This window comes from Phocoena phocoena, chromosome 18, assembly GCF_963924675.1.
Source record: "Phocoena phocoena chromosome 18, mPhoPho1.1, whole genome shotgun sequence".
NCBI classification, from domain to species: domain Eukaryota; kingdom Metazoa; phylum Chordata; class Mammalia; order Artiodactyla; family Phocoenidae; genus Phocoena; species Phocoena phocoena.
Window position 1 is genome coordinate 35015281 of NC_089236.1, and position 25131 is coordinate 35040411.

At 38.0% G+C, this 25131-nt stretch overlaps 2 pseudogenes; both read right to left on the reverse strand.

Moving 5' to 3' along the window:
• The window catches only part of LOC136137536 (centrosomal protein of 78 kDa-like), a 157851-nt pseudogene that overhangs the window by 116148 nt on the left and 16572 nt on the right, over nucleotides 1-25131 (reverse strand).
• On the reverse strand, nucleotides 3793-6934 carry LOC136137476 (UDP-N-acetylglucosamine--peptide N-acetylglucosaminyltransferase 110 kDa subunit pseudogene; annotated as a pseudogene).

Below are 25131 nucleotides of genomic sequence, written 5' to 3' on the forward strand. Positions count from 1 at the left end.
GTCCAGTCCTGCGCTTCCTGGTGTTGCTCTGGAGAGCGAGGATATTGTATGTTTTTGTTTCTGGTTAATGTCTGATTTATAATTTGAGAAGGATACACAGACATTGGCCTTATTGTTTGTTGGGGCCGGGGAAGGCCCCGGCAGGAGTTTCTCAACAGTGGTGTCCCATCCTTTTTGGCCACTGAGCGACAATCTCGTGCCCAATGCTTTCCCCTATTGCATCTAGGGCATAAACCAGGGATTTTTCTGACCATCTGGAGGTTTTTGAGTAGGGAAGGAAGGACTAGGTTTAGAATTAAAAGATCTACATTCTCTAGCAAAATGACCTACCTTTCTGCATTTAAAACAAGTCTTTGTTTTCTTTTGATTGTTTTTAAACCACACTTTAGTTAATGCTGCAACCATAGCAGCACCCTGTATATAAGCAGGCCCAATGTCTGCACAAAGGCGAATATAATCCTCCAATGTTCCCCGTTTTCTCCAAGGTCGAATCGCAGCCTGACATGCATTATTAGTGTTTGCAAAAGTTAGTTGCTTAACTACAATTGTACCAGTGAGTCCATCCACAATGAGTCTCCCCACCACCTGTAACAATCTATCTACAAAATCAGCATATTGTTCATTAGGTCCCTAATTTTTGAAAGATCCTCAGTTGTGTGTGTATAAGGTAATTTCCTCCAGGCTTCTAATGCTAAATGATGTATTTGAGGATAAGCAACAAAGGGATAAGTTAACTGATCTTGTAAAGAAATATATTGTCCTTCCCCAATCAGCATATTATAATCAATTGGAAAATTATGGGCCGCATTCTTTTCTGCTTGTTCAACAGCCCGTTCATAAAAATCAAACTTCCATATTAAATAATCTCCACCATTTAAACAAACTCATGCTATAGATTTCCAATCAGCGGGGGGAAGAGCTTCTCCTGCAATAGCTTCTCCTGTCAACCATAGCAGTAGTAAAAGGGGCAGTGGGCCCATATTGAGCACAGGCAGATTTTAAATCTTTCAAAACTTTAAAAGGAAGAGCCCGATGCTCCCTAATAGCTTGTTGAGGATTATTAGGATCAGGTCTTTCTATGACAGGACAACAGAAAATAGGATCTTCTCCTCATCTTATTGCTCCTTGTACAGCACGCTGCAAGGGACTGAGCATTTTTACAGATGTAGATTTTTGAGGAAGACAGTCCTTACTAATTTGAAGCTTTTTCACTGACTTATCTATCATAGCCATTAGAAAATCATCCTCAGGGTATTTCTCTCTTTTATGTTTAAAAGCCTCATCTGTTAAGTCAAAATGTTCCTTTTCGGGCTTCTCTGGTGGTGCAGTGGTTGACAGTCCGCCTGCCGATGCAGGGGACACGGGTTCGTGCCCCGGTCTGGGAAGATCCCACATGCCGTTCATCTGAAATGTTTAAATTAATTAGCTCTTTCAATTTATGAAGTGGCGAAGCAGTAGCTGATAATACAGTCTTTTCTTCTGTCAGAGGCTTATGTTTTTCTGACTTTACATTCAAATCAACACTATCATGAGAAGAATCTAAACATTCTTTTATCAGATTCCACAAACTAAATGTAACAACAGGAGTATGAGTAGGCCCTCGAGACATAATAATTTTTTAAATCTCCAACTTTCTGCCAGATTTCTATGTCAAGAGAGCCGCCATCGGGAAACCAGGTAAGATACATCACGGATATGCTGCAAAAACTCAGTCAGCTGTGAGGTAGAAACTTTATTACCCCGAGCTTTAAGCATCGAAAGTAAAACCTGAGCAAATAATTCACGCTCCTTTGAGCCCTTTTGCCCCATCTTATTTTACTTCTGACTACTGCCTTATGCCTCTATTAGTTTCACTTTTACTCGCGGCCACACAAATTTTGCATAAGGGTTCTCTTACCTGCATTTTCTTTTTCTTTTAATTGCCTTCACGCTTCAGGTCCCTGTTCGGGCGCCACTTGCCGCGGACCAGCCGGAGAAAGAGGATTTCACCGCCCAGGGCCAGAAGGGATGGGGTAAGGAACTGAAGTAGCACCGACGATTGGGGTCAGAAGGACCAAGACAACTGATGGTTGCAAGGTAAATTTTATTGCGCTACAGTTGCAGATTATATAGACTAGAAAAGGGAATGTTGCCAGACGGTGGTTTACATTATGTAAAGACTGTCTCGGCTCAGGGTTAACTTCCCTGGGAGAAAACCCATAAAGCCAGAATCATCAAAAATAACCTGCACGTGCAGGGGGGAGACAGCTTTGCTTGTCTCATTTTACATTCTTTCTGATTTCTGGGCCCTGGTGATTTATCTCCCATGGAATGGAACAAGGAGGAGAACAAGTAGGGACAGTCTCTTCGAGCAGCGAGCGGCGGCATGCCTGGCATGTCCGTAGCCTGCTCTCAAGGCTGACTGCTTCCCACACATATGTTGGCTTGTTTAAGCCTCAAGCCCTCGATCCTTTGTGGAAATACAATAATTTCTTTCCTATTGTTTTCAATACCAAAAACTCAACCTCCAGAAGGGCTAAAGTCTAATTTGTACTCCAAACCAAGTAGCAGTGCAGTTCACTACTACTGAGGCTGAATCCATAAAGACTTCAAGACCACGTCCAGAAGACAAGTTATAATATGTAATACCCTAGAATATCTGAAACATTATTATCATATACATAGCTGGTCCTTCAGAGCTTTTTACCTATAACGTTTTTTGATGAAAGTTATTTAATGTACTGGAGATAACTGTGACTTACTGATCAAATATTTGAATACTTATACTTACCTGGGATTTCATTTCTGCTGAAAGAAAAGGAAGAACAGGACTCACTTAAAAGAAAGCAAACTTTAGAAATGAAAGTAAAAATCTTATCACACACTATCACTTTTGGAAGCAGCATAGAGGGGCAGTCAACAGTAAAACACTGGTGAAATAGGTCAAAACTCTAGGCCAAAAATCCATTATTATTATCATCAGTGACAGTACCACAACTGTGCCCTTCAGAATTAATAACCACTCCTAAGAATCTTCATTTGGCACCAGATGATGTGTTTAAGAGAAACACTCTGGGAGGTTTTGAATCAGACTTGGTTTTTTGTTAGCCAAGTTACAGGAGAATTTTTAAAGTGGGGGAAAGGGAGAAGGAAACAGACCAGAAAAAGAATTTAAGCCATCATCTATAAACCAACAAAGCACTGATAGTTCCAAACATTATATCAGACACTAAAATGAGTGATATAGGCTCAAGTGGTTTATAAAACCTATAAAAAGACTACACCAGCAAAGTCCCCATTTATCTGTAGGGTTCAGAAACTAAAACAAGGAATATTTTAGCTTAAAACCTTATCTCAAGAGAATCATATACACTTCACATGAATAAAAATACCTGAAACCAAACATTTTTAAAAGCTCCAATACCCAAAATATAAAGAAAAAAAATTATTCAGAAGACTCAATCAATCCATGATAATCACAAAACGGCTAGGCAATCTCTATCTCCCTTCCACACTAACTATCCATCCCATGGAAGACCAAGGGAGATCAGACCTTCCAGACTTACCTTCCAGACCTTCCAGACACCTGGCTGCTGCAAAATTCTATGGAGACTCCTTGTGGAACAGCAGTTTCCCATCTCTTGTGTCTCTCCCTATCATGATCATGCAGGAAGCAAGTCTGGCTGTGCTATTTCTTATCATTGTCATCCATCTTCAACATGGTATTGTACAGATAAGGAGAAAGTAATTCCCTTTCCCCAGAAGGTTGAGGCTCAGGTACAGGGGTAATTCTCTTGTGCACACAGTCATTATTTAGGCCGACTCAGTGACTTCAGCAGGCTTAATCATGTGATCAGGTTTGTTGCCAGCTGCATAATGTTCCCATATCTGTAGATAGAGCCTCTCTAGTTCCATTGTGTATTGTTTGGTGTTGAACAGAGGGCTAGATGTTCTCTGCTTCCAGACTTTGCCACGAATTTTCTTCAGGTATTCTAGATCAGTTCGCAGTTTCACAGCTATGTCTTCATATTCTTGTCTATTTTTAGCAATAAGCTCAAGACAGCCTAAACAAGTGAGCTGGGAAGCTGCAACTCAGGAAGCAAGAGTCTCTCCTGGCATAGTCACCATGGGTGTCCCTGCCCAAAGGACATCCATCCCTGTGGTGTGTCCATTACAGAGTGGAGTGCCCAAGCAGACATCAGCCAGCTGACCTCTCCGAACATGTTCCTCTTTAAGAACAACAGGTGAAAAAATGATACAGTTCTGGGGAAGGCCCATATTTTGTGTGTACTGTTGAATATTAGGTTCTCCTACTGCTGGAAAATGCAACAGACACAGTACACTATTGAGAACACCCTTCAGAATATTTGCCCACATCTGCAAAGTAGATGGGTCAATTTTATATAACTGACTAAAGTTACAGTACACGATGGCATCTTCCGGTAACCCATACTGAGAACGTGTGGTTACAATAATGGTACGGGGAACCTCCTCTCCAGTGGCAGCCTTATTGTTGATCAAGGTAGTTGCCAGCCCATTGCTAATACTGAATCCATTAATTGCTATCTGAATTTGTCCCCTGTTAATCATTTCAATAACTGCTTCTGCAATAGTATTCATTGGAATGACAGGCATATTAAGAGCTGTATTACTGCTGTCGGTGTTGTGTCCTCCATCAGGACATTTCATCTTGACAATTCTCACATCTGGTAGACTATCAAGAAATGCTTTGAGGTCGATGTCATTCAGCACAATCCGATTGTCATAAATGTGCCCATTGGACTTAAAATCGATGACTGCTTTTTTCTTCAGGTGAGGGAACATATTAGCATGATCACCAATAAAGAAAGTATGGGGCATATAAGCCAGTTTCTCAGAATACTGCTCAGCAACTTCAGCAGGTGAAGTTTCCTGATCAGTGATGATATAATCCATGAAAAGCGTGCCACTAGTCCCAGGGTACCCCAGCCACATTGCCTGAATAGGAGCTGGCCTGAGAGCAAAGAGTTCATTTCGAGCACCCTTGGTATAACCATTCATATTTACAAGGATGTGTATACCATATTGATGGATGCGGTCAGCTGCTTTTCCATTGCATGGAATCTGAGAAAGATCAATGAAATGATTGGCTTCTGCCATCACCTTCGCTCGGAAGTTTGTGCCATCATCTGGGCTCAGGGCATAACAGAATACCTCAAATTTATCAGGATTGTGCATGCCTGGAATAGACTGCATAAGATGAGAAGTAGGATGATTCCCAAAGTCAGAATTCACATATCCTACACGCAGTCAACCATCACTGAGCTTCAAGTCTTTTGGATGTTCATACGGTGGTTTATGAAGGACATTTATGTTATCCAAGCAGAGGTTCCCATGCCTCTCAGCAATAGCCTTCCTGACGCCATGAGAAAGAGGATACAGCATACTATGATGAGGCTGCACAGAAGGCAACCTATTCTTCTCCAACTGGTCAGCCACAATGCTGACCAACTTCTTCATTCGCTCATCATGGTCTGTCCAATCAGAGACAATCTGCAGGCAATGAGCCAAATGACAATAAGCGTCAGGAAAATCAGGTTTAAGCTTCAGAGCAGTGCGATTAAGAAGCAATTGCTTCTGGAATATTCCCTGAATCCTTGTGAATGGAAGCCAGATTGCTGTGGGTATACGCAAATGCAGGGTTAATCTGAATGGCACGAGTATAACACTGCAAGGCTCCCTGAACATCCTGCATCTCCTTCAGAGTGTTTCCCATATTAGAGTAGGCATCAGCAAAGGTAGGACTGATTCGAACAGCCTCCTTATAATGCATCAGAGTTTCCTGCAGTTTTCCCTGATGCTGCAATACACTTGCTAAATTTGAATGGGCAGCAGCAAACTCTGGGAAGACTTCTAATGCTTTACGATACAAGCGAACTGCCTCTTCAATGTTTCCCTGTTCTCGTTTGATATTGGCTAGGTTATTCAGAGAGTCTGCATGGGTGGGGCACAGCCGCAGAGCTGTGTTATAACAATCTTCTGCTTCGGCAACACGGCCCTTCTCTTCCAGAGCGTTGGCTAGGTTGCTGTAAGCATCAGGGAAATGTGGTTGCAATTCAATAGCTCGCCTGTAGGTGTCTATTGCCAGATCTATCAGGTCTTGCTCATAGTATACACAAGGCAGGTTGGCATGTACCACTGCATGATTTGGACTCAAGCTTAGTGCACAAAGGTAAGCTGCCACAGCTCTGTCGCAAATCCGTGCCTCTTTCAAGACACTTCCTAAATTGATATAAGCATCCAGAAAATTGGGGTCAAGGGTGACAGCCTTTTCAAAGTGATGAATTGCAAGCCAAATCTCCCCTTGTGCATTGAAAACACAGCCAAGATTACTCCAAGCTACCACAAAGTTCGGTTGCATCTCAATTGCTTTCAAATAACATGCCTTGGCTTCTTCCAAGCCACCCAGGGCTTTGAGCAGGTTCCCCAAGTCACTGCGAACACGGTACAAATCAGGATTGTACTGAAGAGCAGAGACGTAAGCTTGTACTGCCCCTTCCATGTCGCCTGCTGCCACCAAAGCAGCTGCCAGGTTAATATAACCATCGATGAAATCTGGTTTGAGACGCAATGCATGCCGGTAATGCTCAATTGCTTCCTGCAACTGCCCTGTTTCCTTGTACACATTCCCCAAATTCGAATAGGCTTCTGCCAGAATAGGGTTCTGTTTAATTGCCAGAGTACTAAAGTGGGCAGATCTGTCCAGCCTTCGACACTGGAAGTGTAGAGATGAAAGTAATAAAAGTACACCAGTGTTGTCTGGCTCTTGTCTCCAGAGCTGCATGCAGTGTCTCTCAGCTGCCTCAAAATCTCCTGCCTGATATTCTCGATGTGCCAACTCAGCTAACCCTTGGAAGGAAAGCATACGTTTCGTTGGTTCTGTGCTGTCGGCCATGTTGCCCACGGAAGACGCCATCTGGAGCTTCTGGAGAGAGTGCGAAAAGGGGGTAATTGAGTCCCGCTGCTGCCACTACTGGCAAGAATATTTCTAGAGGTAGCAAATACAAGGGCAGCAGCCATACCACTGCTTTGGCAGGCTTAAGCGGCGGCAACAGTTACAGGCACCGAACCTTAGGAACTCTGGTTGGCCATCTACCTCTCACGGTCTTGAAATCTTAATTCTTAACCCTGCCCTCTTCCACCATTTTTCTCCTATTCAGGGAATAAAAATTACCTATACATTTGCCTTAGAAGAAATCAAAAGTCAGTAGTCCACTTTTTAAAATTTTGTTTTCTGTCCAGTTGGAAATGAAATACATGATTGAATTTTCTTAATCATTCATATAGTCAATGAGGAAAACATTAGGGCCGTGAATTTCAATACAGTAAGATCAGAAAATTTTAAATTGGGCTTCCCAAACCACTAATAAGTAACCAATATTGTATATAATGTTAAAATCTTAGAGACTGAGTTTGATATTTTAAAAGTTCTGAAAACATTAGCTAATTTTTCCTCATCATATTTCTCATGCCTCAAACCTGAGTATTACTTTTTTAAAAATAAATTTATTTTTATTTTGGCTATGTTGGGTCTTCAATGTTGTGTGCAGGCTTTCTCTAGTTGCGGCGAGCGGGGGCTACTCTTTGTTGCGGTGCCTGGGCTTCTCATCACAGTAGCTTCTATTGTTGTTCCACAACTCTATGGGTTCCTTTTTAGGTCCTAGAACCCTAGAAATTAGTTCATGTAATTATAGGTTTTTGCAAAATTGTCAAAAGTGAGATATTTTAACTTCCATCAGGGAAGACCAGCATCTCTTTCTTTGCCAATTTTCCTTTTATCATATTCCGCTATGTTGGATCATATTGGAATGATTGGTTGGAATGGCCACCGGCTTTTTTGAAATCTGGCTAAGGATATATATATATTTTGCGTTCCGCAGGCCTCTCACAGTTGTGGCCTCTCCCGTTGCGGAGCACAGGCTCTGGACACGCAGGCTCAGCGGCCATGGCTCATGGGCCTAGCCGCTCCATGGCATGTGGGATCCTCCCAGACCGGGGCATGAACCCGTGTCCCTTGCATCGGCAGGCAGACTCTCAAACACTGTGCCACCAGAGAAGCCCTAAGGAGATGTTTTAAGTGAGGTTATTATGTGATTTTCAGACACCACCATATGTAATTGACTATATACTATCCCATTACAGGAATAACTTCCAGTACTCCTACTGACTACTCTACTGACTTAACTAGCACAAGACACAGAAGCATAAGGACAAAAACCACCTTACAGTATAGCCATGTCTTGCACTTCACAGCTCTCAAAGCATGTGCATTTGAAGAAGAAAAAAAGAACTGAAAAGTATAAAACCATAAGCTATTCTGTGGAAAATTATTTCAATCATCAGGCATGTGAAAGATAAGTCAAAGATTCAGTTCTCATCAATGCTTAGTCAAAACGGAAATTTTCTTCTCTCAAGAATATACTCCAGGGGCTTCCCTGATGGCTCAGTGGTTAAGAAACCACCTGCCAATGCAGTGGACACGGGTTCAAGTCGTGGTCCGGGAAGAGCCCACATGCCGTGGAGCAACTAAGCCCGTGCGCCACAACTACGGAGCCTGTGCTCTAGAGCCCGTGAGCCACACCTACTGAGCCTGCGAGCCACAACTACTGAAGCCTGCGTGCCTAGACCCTGTGCTCTGCAACAAGAGAAGCCACCGCAATGAGAAGCCTGCGCACCGCAACAAAGAGTAGCTCCCACTTGCTGCAACTAGAGAAAGCCTGTGCACAGCAACAAAGACCCAACACAGCCAAAAATAAAGAAAGAAAGAAAGAAAGAAAGAAAGAATATATTCCATCAATAATGTGTGTAATGGAATGATGTGAATGAGTATTTTATCAGAATTCCTGTTATGCACAAACCTATAGCAGTACTGAAATCAGTAATGCATTTATAATAGTAAATATTTATGAGGAAGTAATCCATAGAGGTTTTCTTAAAGTTAACAATGAAAATTAATGTGACATTATCAATAATAAATTGTGAAGCTGAAATAAACTTTTCTAAACTATTAATAACTAAAAGCAAATTCTAATCAACCATGTTAAAAGAAATCTATGTCTATAAACTATAAAGTTTATTTCTTAAAATTTTATTTCTAAAATAGATAAACTGTCATATGAGGAGGCAGTTAAAGAATATATAGATAAGAGTGGGGAAAAAGTTTTATAGAGACACATCTGGCAGTAGTTAATTTTTAAATGTCATTTTTCTAGATTTTGTGACACCTATAGTATTGATATTTGAAAGCATTTAAAAAATTGTAATTTGAAGATTTGCTACTTCCAGGTAGTATAAAATATTTTGAAGCAAAACAACGTTTCCACTGAGAAAAACAAAAAAAAGCCAAATAAAATAGCCATTCAATCAAAAAGTTCTAGACATACCAAGAGATAGAATCATATGACTAAAATTCTAAGAAAAGAACAGATAATACACAAATATTTATATAAGACATTGTGTATCTTTATCAGGAAAAGTCTTTATCAATAAAATACTTTAAAATCATCAGAATATTATATTTTATTTATTTGTATATTTTATTTATATATAGATATTTATATATTTATATAAAGAACTTAAAGATAAAGCCCTAGTTAAGGCAGTGACAATAGCAGTAGCAGTGGGAGTGAAAAGAAATGGTTATATTCAAGCATATTTTGTCAGTAAAAGTCCAAGATCAGATGTCTGACTGCATACATGGGATGGATAGACGGAGTGGGAAAAATCAAAGTTAACTATAGAGGTTCTAGTGAAGATGGGGTTGCCATCACCCAACCCAAGGGGTTGCGATCATCCCCAAGGTCTAGGAGGCTCAAAGGGAAGGTTATGGTCAGCAGAAAAGTTAATTGGTGGGAAAATAAAATTCCCAGTCTCTCCATCTCTTTATACCAGTTTTTTTTTTAACATCTTTATTGAAGTAGAATTGCTTTACAATGGTGTGTTAGTTTCTGCTTTATAACAAAGTAAATCAGTTATACATATACATATGTCCCCATATCTCTTCCCTCTTGCATCTCCCTCCCTCCCACCCTCCCTATCCCACCCCTCTAGGTGGTCACAAAGCACCAAGCTGATCTCCCTGTGCTATGCGGCTGCTTCCCTCTAGCTATCTATTCCTTATACCAGTTTTGTTTTCTGCTCATATATGTAGCAGCATTTCATTCAAGGGGAAAGTCACTGATCTGACTGGTCAAATTAAACAACATAGTTCAAGGCACATTTACAGTGGTTACTTCCTCCACAATTTAAAAAGTCACGTTCACAATTTCCCTCTTCCTACACCGTGGAACACATTGGTCATTCCTCCAAAGTTTCCCCTCCATAGAGTGGACCAGAGAGGACGTTAGCTCAGAACTGAGAGCTTGGCATGAGACGGTGTCAGCCCCACGTAGAGCTCTGGCATAAGTTATAACCCAACCCAGCTCTACAGAGAGCTCTGCATGGAATCTTGGGAGTAAACTCAGCCATAATAATGTGATTCTGTTTTTCATTTGGTTTTCTTCCTTGCTTAACTTTCCCTGGCCACTCTGACAAACAAACTTTCAGGCATTCCTGGGCCACTCACTAACTTTATTCCATTTAATGTCTTCCAGAGTCCCAAGAAAATTACTAACAATAAGGAGGGAACTTTGGAACATGGTGAGTTTTAGATGCCTGAAATATATAGGTAATTGAATCCAGTTAAGTAGCAAATTATCTGGATCTCAAATATGCCAGTAGAATAGCAGACTAAGCTCAATTTAATGTACTCTTACTGGAGACACATGTAAATTCTGGGTCAATTTTGAAAAAAATTAAAAGCACATAGCTGAGATTAAAATAAAGAAAGGAACACTGCATGTTTCAGAAAGTAACAGAGAAATTAAATCCAGAGAAATAAGAGCAGACTGATGTCTATGGGTTCTATTCCTTAGTATAGGCCTTATGTAAATAGGGGCTGGAGCTAGAAATCTAACATTACCTTGAGGCCAGGAATTTAGACTCAGGATGGAACAATATTGAGAAGTTGGTACAGATATCCTACAGAAATTTCATGAGGAACTTCTTAGTCCATTAAGAGGGCCAAGGGAGGTGGTGAGGAAGATTGGTATCTCTTGAAAACCAGGTACAGAAAACATCAACACCTCTGAAAAGTAGGCCTGTCCTTCCCACAGTTGTGATGGCCAGGTTGTCACTAACCTGTAAGGCCCTGTATGAATCAGAAACTGCAAGGAGAATAATTCAAAGAAAAACAGATGCAGGATGGGTGTGGCAATAAATCCTAGGACCCTACCAAAAACAAAATTAAAACCACTCTAAAGGGAAATTTTAACAAACCACAGCAGATAGTATCCTAACCAGAATAGAATAATAATTCTGAGGAAGTTACTTTAGTTATTTAAGTAATATTCAATGCATTTCCATGGCCAGGCCCTTTTGAAGAATTCTAAAACATATACAAACAATTCATTTACATCTTATATCCCAACATCCAGAGCAAAATTCACTTAAGAACTGTACTGGTGGAAATTGGGCAGCACTATGGAGACAATAAAAAGGTGTTTATCATCAAAAAACGTGAAGGTAAGAAAGATAATGTCTAATTTTTAATTATCCTGTGGTTTATTGAAATCTTTTGGAAACCCAAAATAGAGAAAACCTAGGAGGAAATGAAGATTTAAATAGAGATTTATCAACTCATCTACAAAAGCTTTATTAATCTCTTCTTTTAATAACATTCCTGAGAGGTATAAATGTGTCCAGTGATAGGGTTGAATAAGCCTGAGAGAATTTCAATTGTTTACTATTCTTGGTCAGCTATTAAGACCTTTCAGGAGCATCTTGATTTTCATGGCATCATCCAACAAAAAGCAGGATATTTTACAGTAAGTCCTGGTCAACTTTTTGGCTTGCTTTTGTGTTTATGTTTTTGTTTTTTTCACATTGGGCAGTACATTAGGCTACCTATTGCATACTCCCTCATTCATGCATGCATTTATTCAAACAATATTTACTGAGTTGAGATATTTAATTAACACTCAATAAATGATGTTTAGATGAATGAATGCGCTTTTTATCAAAGTAAGTGTAAGTACTGAGAAAAATTACAGAATGTATGATCCCAGCCCCACAAAAGCTTATAACTGTGTTGAGGATATAACATACGTTGTTGAAGTAACTAATATATCATATTGGCCAGTTTCTAAGTTCAAAAATGAGTTTTGATAAATAATCAGAGCCTAAGGAGGACAAAGAAGGGACAGTTCATTATGGGTTGAATCTATTAATAAATGTACATTTCAGATGAGATTTGAGATTGACCTTAAAGAAAGAAGAGGACTTAGATATATGAACAGAGAACAAAAAAGGCATGGTGATAGCATGTGCAGAGATAGTGTGGCCAATATTTATGTTCTTCATTAAATATAGTCAGAGATAACCCAAATGTAACTGTTTCCATGGGTCCATTCTCAGTATCCAAACAAAACGGCAAATCCTATCTTAGTAAAAATAATGAAAAACAGTCTTTAACAAAGAGATTGTGAAGGAAAGGGGGAGAGAAAGGCTTGCATCCCACACCACACAACAAAACTTATTTAATTATTTATTTAATTTTCTCCCTCTGAAAATTTCCTCTCCCTCTCTCTGTACATCTCTCTTCTCCCATATCTGGCCACACGCTACCAGCCATCTTTCCAGATCTTTCCAGAACTCTCCATCCTAGTTTTATTATGCCACAATTTAAACATCTCACAGGTCTCCAGGATGCATCCCCATCACTTATTCCACAAAGACAAACAAAGGACACTTCTCAGGATCACGTTTCTTTGAAGGAAGAGGTCATAAGGAGTGATTATAAATAATATAAGGTGGAGAGCAGTGACTTAAAATACCATTTTTCCTCTTAGAATGTGAAGACAGGGAACTTTGGGAAACTAGAAAATCTAGAAAGGATTCATTGATAATTATTTATTTTCAATGAATAAAATAAAATGTAATAATATGGCTAAACTCTGACAGATTAACTTTTTCAAAAGTTGATTTCATACACCTTCACTACTGGGATGTTTGATAAACACAACCTTCCTTCTTTACTTTCTTCTTTCTTTGCAGATACTGGCACCAAACTTTCAAACAATAAGAACTTTCCCATAAGTCCCTTGCCAGGCAAGATTAAGGTATAACAATCCAAACAAATTTTTGAAGAAGATAACTGGCTGAAAGCACAAGAAAAGAGCTGGGTTTCTCTTATTCAACAGTCACATAATGAGTAATGTGGGAGTTCGTTTAAAATGTCTCTCTCCATGAGGGGCTAAGGTTAAGATTAGAACTTCTGAGGCCAGAAGAGCAAAATAACTACAACAATCCACATATTTTCAAGAGCTGCCCTTTGGATGTGAGGGATTGATTTTTCCCACTATTTTTTCAGCAACACAACTGGTGTCTTTATTAAATGACATAAGAGAATACAGTGTGGCCAAGAAGGCTTAGATTTCCTTAGCCCCAAGTCAGATATTCTCAAGTGACTGTCCACTCAAATTAAAAAGAGAGATTTACAAGAGGAAACTGGATACAACTGAGTGTACTTTTATTTCAACCCTTTACCTGAACTTTTTGTTTTGTTTTCAATTCTCCGCTGAAGTGCCTACATTAATGTATCTTTAGGAACATTTCCTTAAGTTGAAGTATTCATTCAGTATATTCATTTACTATAATTTAGAAAAGCCAAATGACTTAGGCAAATTCATTTCTACATTGCCACAGCAGTGTATTGTGAACTAAATGACACCTGGCAGTTCTTTACTCAGATACTAACTCAATTAGAAGGCAGAACAAGGATACCTACCCATTCAGGGAAGGAAAGGTCAATTAGCCTCTGTAGCTGTCTTAGGTCTCTTATCATCACAGTAACAAATTGAAGACTAAAAACTGTATGATCATCTCAATAGATTCAGAAAAAGCTTTTGAAAAAAATTCAATATCCATTCATGGTAAAAACTCTCCAGAAAGTGGGCATAGAGGGAACATACCTCAACATAATAAAGGCCATATATAACAAGCCCATAGCTAACATACTCAATGGTGAAAAGCTGAAAGGATTTCCCCTAAGATCAGGAACAAGACAAGGATGCCCACTCTCACCACTTTTATTGAACGTAGTTTTGGAAGTCCTAGCCACAGCAATCAGACACGAAAAAGCAAATAAATAAAAGGACTCCAAAATGGAAAGGAAAAAGTAAAACGGTCACTGTTTGCAGATGTCATGATACATAGAAAATCTGAAAGGCACCAACAAAAAACTATTAGAGCTCAAAAATGAACTTGGTAAATTTGCAGGATACAAAATTTATATATAGAAATCTATTGTATTTCTATACACTAACAGTTAACTACCAGAATGAGAAATTAAGAAACAATACCATTTAAAATTGCATAAAAAAGAATAAAATACCTAAGAATAAACCTGCCTAAGGAGGTAAAAGACCTGTACCCAGGAAACTATATGACACTGATAAAAGAAATTAAAGATGACACAAACACCTGGAAAGGTATACCATGGTCATGGATTGGAAGAATTAATATTGTTAAAATGACCATCATACCCAAGGAAATCTACGGATTCAATGCAGTCTGTATCAACATATCAAGGGCATTTTCCACAGACCTAGAACAAATAATTTTAAAGTTTGTATGGAAACACAAAAGATCCTGAATAGCTAAAACAATCTTGAGAAAGAAGAACACAACTGGAGGAATCATGCTCCCTGGCTTCAGACTGTGCTACAAATCTACAGTAATCAAAACAGTATGGTATTGGCACAAAAACATCGATCACTGGAACGGAATAGAGAGCCCAGAAAGAAACCCATGCACTTATGGTCAATGAATCTATGACAAAGGAGGCAAGAATATGCAATTGAGAAAAGTCTGGGCTTCCTTAGGGATGGTTTCATCAATTAATTTGTTTTCTTTTTTTTTTTTTAACATCTTTATTGTGGTATAATTGCTTTACAATGGTGTGTTAGTTTCTGCTTTATAACAAAGTGAATCTGCTATACATATACATATGTTCCCATATGTCTTCCCTCTTGCTTCTCCCTCCCTCCCACTCTCCCCATCCCACCCCTCCAGGCTGTCACAAAGCACCGAGCTAATATCCCTGTGCCTTGTGGCTGTAATTTGTTTTCTTAAATGGACCATACCTTTCCATGTCTTTGTATACCTTGTGATATTTTTGGTTGAAAATTTGGCTTTCAAATATTATAATGTGGTGTCTATGGAAATCAAATTCTCCCACTTTCCCAGGGTTTTCCAGGCTTTTGATTGTTGAAGGCTGTAGTAGTCTGTTTGTTTAGGGACCTTTCCAAACTATTTTTGCAATGACTGTATTCCTTATCATATGTAGGCACTGAAGTCTCTGTTCCTTTAGTTCATGTTTAGCTAATGTTTTGACAGAGATTTCCTTGGATTTCTGCACCTAAAACAAACAAAAACAAATATACACGAGCACATCAAAACCACACACCTCTCCCCAGTGTGCAGATTGCTGGGTCACTCCTTCAAGATTTAGCTGACCTGCATTGAGTTCAGGGCTCAGCCCATGGTAAAAACTTAGAGACTCCTTTGGTGTTTTCAGAACATGCATCTTATCTTGAGTATGCATGTGGCTTTCTTAATTTCTCTGGACACATGTACTTTTTGTATGTTCTAAGTTCCCAAAGAATCTCCCCCAACTTTTGCTCCTGCATCTTATGTGGTCTATTGTATTTCAATGCACAGTCTTCTGCCCCAGCCTTCTGTGCTTTGTTAGTTCACCTTGCACTTTTTTTGAGCAATGACCGCTGCTTCTCCAGACTGTGTTCCAAGTTAGCTAAGACAGAGATAAGCATCTTGTGTCAGTCCTTCAGGTAGCTCCCAGACAGGTTAGAACAGATACACATAATAATCTGAGTGTACAGTCTCTTCTGCTCCCTCCTGAAGCAGGATTGAGGGTCCCATACTAGGAATGGTCTGCTGCTACTTTAAGACTATCACTGCATTAAGACTCCACCACTTTAAGACCATCACTACACTAACAGTGGATGGGGCAAGGGCAAGTAAAAATGCCACAGAGCTTTCCTGCCATTTTCAAATTGCCTCTTCCCTGGTTCAGCATGTGTTTGGTTGCCGTAAATCTTTGGCTGATTTCAGGACTAAGAGAAACTCAAATAACCCCACAACAAGAAACAGTATAATCAAACTCTCAGAAGCCAAAAGACAGAGAAAGAATCTTTTCTCCCAAAGGAGAAAGAAAAAAGAAATTTGTTACAAAGCAGGGATCCTCAAAAAGATTAATAGCTAATTTCCTATCTGAAATGACAGAAGCAAGAGGCCAGACATATTTAAAGTGCTGAAAGAAAAAACTGTCCACCAAGAATTCTATATTTGGCCAAACTGGTTTCAAAACTTAGGGAGAAATTAACACATTCCCAGATGAACAAAGGCTGAGGGTGTTTGTTTTACAACTTCCTACCACTGCCCTATGAGAAATGCTAAATTGAACCTTCAGGTTGAAATGAAAGGACACTAGACAGCAACTTGAAGCTGTATAAAGAAATAGAAATCTCCAGTAAAGATAAATCCATGGGCAAATACTAAAGCCAGTATTGTGTTATTGGCCTGTAACTCTACTTTTTATTTCTTATATGATTGAAACTACAAATGCATAAAATAATCATAAATCCATGTTATTGGGCTCACAAAGTATAAAGGTGTAATTTGTGACAACAATAATGTAAAGAGGAGGAATGGAACTGTAAAGGAACAGAGTTTCTGTGTGCTACTGAAGTCGGTTTCAATTCAAATTATATTGTTTTAACTTTAGAATGGTAAATGTAATCTTCTTGATAACCACAAAGAAAATATCAATAGACTATATGCAAAAAGAAATGAAAAGGGAATCAAGAGTTCACTACAAGAAAATCGGCTAAGCACAGAAGAAGTCAGTAATGCAGTAAATGAGGGACAAAAAATTCATAAGACATACAGAAAACAAGCAGGAAACAGACAGAATTAAGTTCTTCCTCATCAGTAATTTTTGAAAAAGTAAGTGGATTAAGCTCTCCAATAAAAATATAAACATTGGCAGAATGGAATTTAAAAACAACCATAATCCAAGTATATGCTGTCCGCAAAAAACTCACTTGATTTCAAAAGACACAAGTTGGTTGAAAGTTAAAGCATAGACTAAAATATCCCATGCAAATAGTAAAAAAAAAAAAGAAAGAAAGAGAGAGAAAAAGGAAGGAAGGAAGGAAGGAAGGAAGGAAGGAAGGAAGGAAGGAAGGAAGGAAGATAGATCTGGGATGGCTACTTTAATATCACACAAAATAAACTTTAAATCAAAAACTATCACAAGAGGAAAAGGCCACTATATGTTGATAACAAGTTCAATCTATCAAGAAGATATAACAACTATAAACATATATGTACCAAACAACCCTGAAATATGTGAAGCAAACATGACAGAATTGAAGGAAGAAATATATAGTTCTAAAATAATAGTTGGAGATCAATACCTTGCTTTCAATAATGGATAACACATCTAGACAGAGGATCAGTAGAGAGGTAGGGGGACTGAATAACACATTTAACCAACTAAACCTAACAGCCATACATAGATCACTCCACTCAACAACAGCAGAATACACATTTTTCTCAAGTACACATGGAACATTCTCCAGGAAAGACCATATGTTAGGCCACAATACAAGTACCAATACATTTTTAAGAAATTGAAATCATACAAAGTATCTTTAGCCACAGTGAAATGAAGGTAGAAATCAATAACAGAACCATTGGCAGCCATTTCCCATCATGCCTGCCACACATGATATAAAGCAATGAAGGGATAAACATATTTTACCATTTAGAAAAGTCAGAAAGAGGACATACCATTGACACAGAGTGTGTGCTGTTTCCCGTTGTCAGGGATAGAAATTAGCATCATTTATTCATTAGTGTGTTAATTTCTTGGTCAGTCATTGGGTAGCCAGCGTTTCTGCCTGATGGGAAGATTTCCTATACTCAGTGTTGAGTGGAGCCAACCTTGAAAGGGACATTTAAAAGGACGATACTGTGATGGGCTTCGCAGTACCCTTCCTCTTATGCCAGTATTTAGGCTGGGGTATTTCCATGGAGTGTGTACAATCGTAGGCCCCAGGTCACCAGAATTTAGTTTGATTCCTTTTGTTAATACATTCCCTCAGTACTTTGTCTTTTGTATCCTTTTGCATTTACTTCATTCTTTATTATCACTGCAAAACAACTTTGTTTCCTGTTCAGTTGCCAAAAAGTGGATATCGATATCTCCTGAGTTTTACACATCACAGATCAGTTTTACATATCAGGGACAGAGACAGAAACTATTTCCAATGACTTTGAGACATACTTTGAACGTGTGATTAACATGTGGAGTGTTGAAATGTGTGTCGAGCTCATTATACTTGCTCTAAAGATTTAAAAATCTTTATCTTTGAATAGTTTTCCTGTACTGTCCCTTTGTGTCAGACTGTAATGTGCAGTCTGGCATCTTCAAATAATGTGGCTTTGTAACCAATTATTTACATGTTGTTTTATCCACAGAGAATCTTTTTTTTTAAATAAATTTATTTATTATTTATTTTTGGCTGTGTTGAGTCTTTGTTGCTGCACACGGGCTTTCTCTAGTTGGGGTGAGCGGGGGCTACTCTTCATTGTGGTGTGCGGGCTCCTCATTGCTGTGGCTTCTCTTGTTGCGGAGCATGGGCTCTAGGCGCTGGGGCTTCAGTAGTTGTGGCACGCAGGCTTCAGTAGTTGTGGCTCATGGGCCCTAGAGCACAGGCTCAGTAGTTGTGGCACATGGGCTTAGCTGCTCCGTGGCATGTGGGATCTTCCCAGACCAGGGCTCAAATCCATGTCCCCTGCACTGGCAGGCAGATTCCCAACCACTGTGCCACCAGGGAAGTCCCCACACAGAGAATCTTAAGGTCAAAACATACAACTCGATTAATTACACTTCCTCCTGTTCACATTTCCCTCATCTTTTCTTCATCTTCTATGTTTCCTTGGCCCTGTTTATATTAAGTGCTTTTGCCATTATATTTGATTGTCTGTATTCCGGTGAGTTACCACACTGCTTTATGAGACACGGTAGGATATAAATGCATTTAAGTAATATATATGTGTGTGTGTGTGTGTGTGTGTGTGTGTGTGTGTGTATGTGTGTGTGTGTGTGTGTGTAGTTTGCTTGACTGCAGTGTTTTTTTGTTTTCTGTACTGAATTCATTAGCATGGGTTGGTATAAAATTTAGCATAGGTCAATATGTAATTTGTAAACTAATAAAGTCTTAAAAGTGAGGAATTAAGTCTTTTAAATTTAATTATTTATTGCAAAGAGCAGAATAGCATACATAAACAGGTGCCTAATGAAAACTTGTATTCTAATTTAGAACTCTCATGAACATCTATTTTTTTGTTCTTCTAATGGTATGATAGTAGGCCATTTGATTATTTTTATTTTTATGGCTTTAACTTTAGAAAAATGAAATATTCGTAAATTTTAAAAAGTATTTTTCTTTATTTGATGGGGGTGGGATATTGGAGAAATGAAAGGTCAAACACCTATTGAGGAATCCATACTTGTCTATATATTGTGTACTTTTATTTCAATAACTGATTTAAAATTCCTAAAAGGATGCTATAAGTTATTATGCCATTTTACAGACTGAATTAAGTGAATTTCAGGGAGGTATGAAACTTGCCTAAGGCTATCGAGCTGCCAAGTGGTAGAAGTGAGAATTAAATCCAGGTATACCTATCGCCAAAGTTTCTGCTCATTTCTTTACATCATCCACTTTTAATAGCCAATGCTTTCCTGCTTACAAATATGACTGAGGTTTCCAGACAGTCGACATTGCTTTTTAATCAGATAGAAAAATTACTGTTGATTCTCTAAAGACATATTCCTTTTCCATTAAGTACCTTTAGTTGTCCAAATAATACTTCCAGACAGTAGTAATCATACAAGTTGGAGACTAAGAACAGAACTCAGGGATGTGTCTAGCAGTCAGTAAAGACTAACTGGGCTCACTGATGATATTTACAGTCATTTCCTCTAGACTAACATAATCTTATTAATAAGAACCTAATAATTCACAGTACTGCCCTTGCCTGATTGTTTGTTCTTCTCCCTCTATCACTCTCTCTTTCCCCATATTATTATTTTTTTGGACAATTTTTGGTGAATTAAATTCAGGGATTAATATTCAGGAGTACTAATCACAAAAGCAGAGAATCTTAGCTCACACCAAAGGAAGAAAATAGAGAAAAAGTATAAACTATATGAATACACACACATACACACATGTACCAACTATATGTTGCACTTCTCCAAAATCTATTCGGTATCTGCACATTTATTGTATATTAGCAGTAAGACTAGAAATGAGCGTAATGCTCTGTTTACAAGATACAGAAAACAAACCCAAATATGGAAATTACTAGCAATGAGAATGGGGAAGAAAGACTACAACAGGAATCTAGATGATATTTTTGTTTCCAAGCTATGATGCCAAATATTGAACTTTCAACTTGAGACAAGGAGGCCATAAAAAGTTGTATTAGTTTCCTAGAGCTGCCACGACAAACTACCAGAGACTGAAGAGATTAAACAACAGAAATTTACTCACTCACAGGTCTAGAGGCTAGAAATCTGAGACAAGGTGTCAACAGGATTGATTTCTTCTGAGGTATCTCTTCTTGGTTTGCAGAAGCCATGTTTCCCTTTGATTTTCACAAGGTCTCCTCTCTGTGCATGTCTGTGTCCTAATATTTTCTTTTTATAAGGACACCAGTCATATTGGATTAGAGCCCACCCATGTGACCTCATTTGACCTCAATTACCTATTTAAGGGCCTTATCTCAAAATACAGCCATATTACAAGGTATTGGGGGTTAAGACTTCCACATATTAACTTGAGCAGGACACAATTCAGCTGATAATAGAAGATAAGAGTAATTTAAGTAAGTAACTACTGTTTACAGTGAGTTGCTTAAGGATATGAATTTACACAAGAAAAACAAGAAGAAATTACATAACACTGTATGTTATACAAAGATATTAAATAAATCATCATAACATCCTGTGAGATGGGAATCAAATTAGACTAAGCAAGATTAAGCAACTTATCCAGAATTGTATAGTTGGTACTTTCCAGAATTTAAACCAGGCATTTTCCCAGTTCCATTCTACATTATATCTTCATTTCATTATTTGAAATGAATTTTGAGTCTTCATTTTGCTTAGTTTCTGAAGTTATATGGGGATAGAATGGAGTTGGATATTTTCAGTGACATTCACACATGGGGAAGGAAATTGAGTCCAGAAGTTTCCGTGATGTTTCCATGGAGAACGCTAACAACAGAACCAGAAACACTTGTCCTTTTGGTTCAGTCACCTTTCGTAACACACTACAAGAATTAATTTTAAGAAGCCCAATGTTTTCCAATCTTTCACCAATGGGCTCTGTGGGGTCCTCTAATAATATCTAAGAGCCTAACTAGTTTCACATTCCAAGCCACTTAAGACAAGGAGTTCTGATTGTTCTCTGTGAGGAAATCAAGTGACAATCATAACTGGTAATTTAGGATAGTTTCTTCAGGGCCCAGGCAAAACCTAATACACAGTAATAATCATTGTTAACTGCATCTTTGACAAGGATTAATCAAGTATCAAAGAGGTCTATAAATTGTGAGAAATTATGATCAAAGAGAAACACAGACCACAGATATTTAATTAATGCTCAATTATTTATGAGTTTAACTTTGGTTAAGCTAATTTTCCTTCTTCTAGACAATTTCCAATTCATCTCCCCAAAGAGACCAGAATACTCACCTTCCAATACAAGATTTATTGTGTTCCTTTAATTAAAAGCATACAGTGACTTCTACATTCACTCTACCAAGTTTTGCTAGGAGAGAAAAGGAGACATTGTATTTTGTCTTGAATTAGATATGCCACCATACTTGACTTAGCTCATCCTACTGGAAGCACTTTGATGGCAGATTCTACAGTCTTGTCTTATTACATCCTCTACTGAATCAAGCCAAGGGAATCACACATATCTACAGCTGGAAAAACATTTGTTCTGGGTTGATACTTTTAGCTTTTACCACCAAGACTTTATCACCAAGATCTATTTTTACCATCTCTAAACAGGAGACCTTCTTCTCTTCCATTTTCATATTGACTAGGAAGGTAAAAGGAAGAACTGAGAAGTACCCAAAGTCAGCTAGCAGCCAGCACAGATAAATCATCTGTGGAGATATTGTTTCTTTCAAAAGATATAAACATAAGAGGAAGTCCTAGAGTTTGTAACAATTGTGCATAATAAAATTCCATGAAAACCTAGAAATCCAGATGCAGATCAGTAACATATTGGTTAAATAAGCTGTTATGTTCATGCAATGGACAAGTGTACAGACATTAGGAAGAACTAGATACTCTTTTCTATGAGCTTCTCTTTTCACTGAACGCATCAGTGCTGCAAAAACAATGTTACATAATACTTTTTCTTTAAGATTATATCAGGCATCTTCATCTTGTCCTGCATTTATTGCCAGTGTTACTAAAGTTTATCATTTACCTCTTTCCTTTTTAGACATATAATTTCTTCTTATTTTGGAAGCATTCATCAATCCCTATTTTACTCTTTCTTTTAAATTACTAATGAATATTGAATTTTATAAAATATCTTTTGGGGTATATTTCAAGTGATTGCATAGTTTTGCTTTCCTTGGACCTTATTATATGGTAAATTATATTTTGTTATTTTATATTATGCTATTTATTATATATGGTATTATGTTTACTAATTATATTTATTATATTATAATTACATTATAATTAAGGTAGCATTTTGTTTTAGATAGACAAAACAACTAGTGGAATACGAAGCATCTTAAAACTAGATGCAAGAGCATAAGGGAATTGAGATTAAAATAAAATTCACATTTTGGATCAGTAGCAAAAATTATTCAACCAAAGTGGGAAAATATGGCTATCATTACTAAATTCTAGATACAGAAATTAGTTAAAAGTTTAAAAATAATGAAACTGTAAAAGTATCAGAAACCTGGGAGACTTGAAATAAAGTATTCATGAGGAATACCTTTCTAAGATACAAAGAAAAAAGGATACATTTAATTATATAAGAATTAAAATTTTCCTCATGCACTACAAAGGTGAGAAAACAAGCAAAAGAAATTGGGAAATATAATTGGAAATGGATATGCTTTCTTTCCAACTTTTGAGAGAAGCACATGTTTCTTTTTCCTTTAACCTGTTATGTGGGTATTAATCTATAATGTAAGTGCATGGTTCCTTTCCTTTAAAGTGTAATGTGAGATTTAATCTATATGGTAAGTGCATGGTTCCTTTCCTTTCATCTGTAATGTGAGTGTCAACATGGGGAACTGTTTCCAAGCACAGACTTTGGATGTTCCTGTACTGGTCCCATCACTGACCATCCACAAAAACTTACAAATGTTGCTTCACTTTCCTGGGGGTTAGAGTCTTAGCTAAGAAATGGAAGCAAAATAGAAGTTTTCCCCAGGGATGATAGAAGGTTTAAAGGAGTAAATATGTAAGTGACTTAGCACAGTGCCTAGTACAAGAGAGATCAGTATAAGTATTTATCAATTTTTTAAAGAGACAGATGAAAGAAAGAAAATGTGGTGTTTTCAATCTATTGATATATATTCTTGACATTAAACTACCTTTTCATTCATTGGATGACCTAACTTGCTCATGCTTTTTCTTACTCTAGTGAACTTGGGTAGCTAATATCATAGTTTAAAATTTTTGCTTTTATATTTACAAGTAAATTTGACCTGTAAATTTCTTTTTCCTCACAGTCTTAATCTATTTTCAGTATTAGGATTATATAGACTTCATAAGATGAATAAAGGAGCATTCTTCGTTTGCTACTCTCTAGAAGTTTTTCTTTATTAATATTGATGCTATCTGTTTAATAGAAGTTTGATAGAATTCACCTCCCAAATGATCTGGCTGGGTCTGGTATTTTCTTGGTGAAAGATTGTAAACTATTGACTTAATTCCTTTACTGGTGAAAGAACTCCAGCTATAAATTTCCTCTTGTGTCAGTTTTGGTAAACTTTAGGAGCTAGGAAATTGCCACTTTACATAAATGTTCAAATTTACTGGCATTTCATATATTCTCTACTATAACATTGTCCTGATTCTTTCTGTATATTATTTAGTTATGTTTTTGTTTTACTTAATCAAAGTGTGTTTTTAAAATATTTTCAAAGAATATTCTTTTGACTTACTAAATCACCTCAATTTTATACTTTTTTCTATTTTATTAAGTTCTGCTCATATCTTTATTATCTATTTTTTCTATGTTATCAGGATTTATTGTTTTGCTCTTCTGCGTACCACAAAAAAAAAAAAAATGAATGAGTCAAGTTTTATCTAGGATACGTTAGTATTTGACTTCAGTTTCTGATTTGGAAAGTGAGCAAGCCAAAATTATCTTCCACTCACAACCAAAGGAGACAAACAGAAGAAGAGCTGACATGCTATTCTGGATAACAAGGAAAATATGTAATAACTCTCTCCATTTTCTCAAACACATCCTGTCTTATTCTTCCACCTCTAAAGGGTTGGATTCATTAAAAGTAAACAGCAAAGGGCTTCCCTGTGGCGCAGTGGTTGAGAGTCCGCCTACCAATGCAGGGGACACGGGTTCGTGCCCCGGTCCGGGAAGATCCCACATGCTGGGCCCGTGAGCCATGGCTGCTGAGCCTTCGCGTTCGTGGCCTGTGCTCCGCAAAGGGAGAGGCCACAACAGTGAGAGGCCCGCGTACCGCAAAAAAAAAGTAAACATCAAAGAAAAGCAATGTGAGGAAGCCCCCATTAAAAGTCAGGCTCGCCCCTCAAGGCACACACATAATTCCTGTTAAGGTTAATAGGAGTCAAGTGCACGTTGACAAACAGAAGAGACACAAGCAGGGAAACCAAGTATCTGGTAATAGGCTTTGAGACTGAATTCTGGGCCTCCTTTGCACACCTAGTAGATATTCTGGTTGACA